This window comes from Penaeus monodon, chromosome 24 (assembly GCF_015228065.2).
Source record: "Penaeus monodon isolate SGIC_2016 chromosome 24, NSTDA_Pmon_1, whole genome shotgun sequence".
NCBI lineage: Eukaryota > Metazoa > Arthropoda > Malacostraca > Decapoda > Penaeidae > Penaeus > Penaeus monodon.
In genome coordinates, this window is record NC_051409.1 from 35,882,969 (window position 1) to 35,883,174 (window position 206).

Below are 206 nucleotides of genomic sequence, written 5' to 3' on the forward strand. Positions count from 1 at the left end.
TACTTTTGATTGTTCCTTTATTTTTTTATTCTTTAGTTTTCACTTATTCATTTCGTTTATCTCTCTATATTCTTTTTTTTTATTATTTATTGTGATTTACTTCTTCTCTCTCTATCACTCTTCACTTTCAGTTCACTCATTACCATCATCATCATAAATTCCGGTTCAAAAAGACGTACCAACGTCATTATCATCTTCCTATCTAC

The 206-nt window shown here is 28.2% G+C and overlaps 1 protein-coding gene across 1 annotated transcript in view; it reads right to left on the reverse strand.

The window, feature by feature from the left end:
• LOC119588748 overlaps positions 1-206 on the reverse strand; it is a 12,272-nt gene that overhangs the window by 4,085 nt on the left and 7,981 nt on the right. The window lies entirely within an intron of this gene.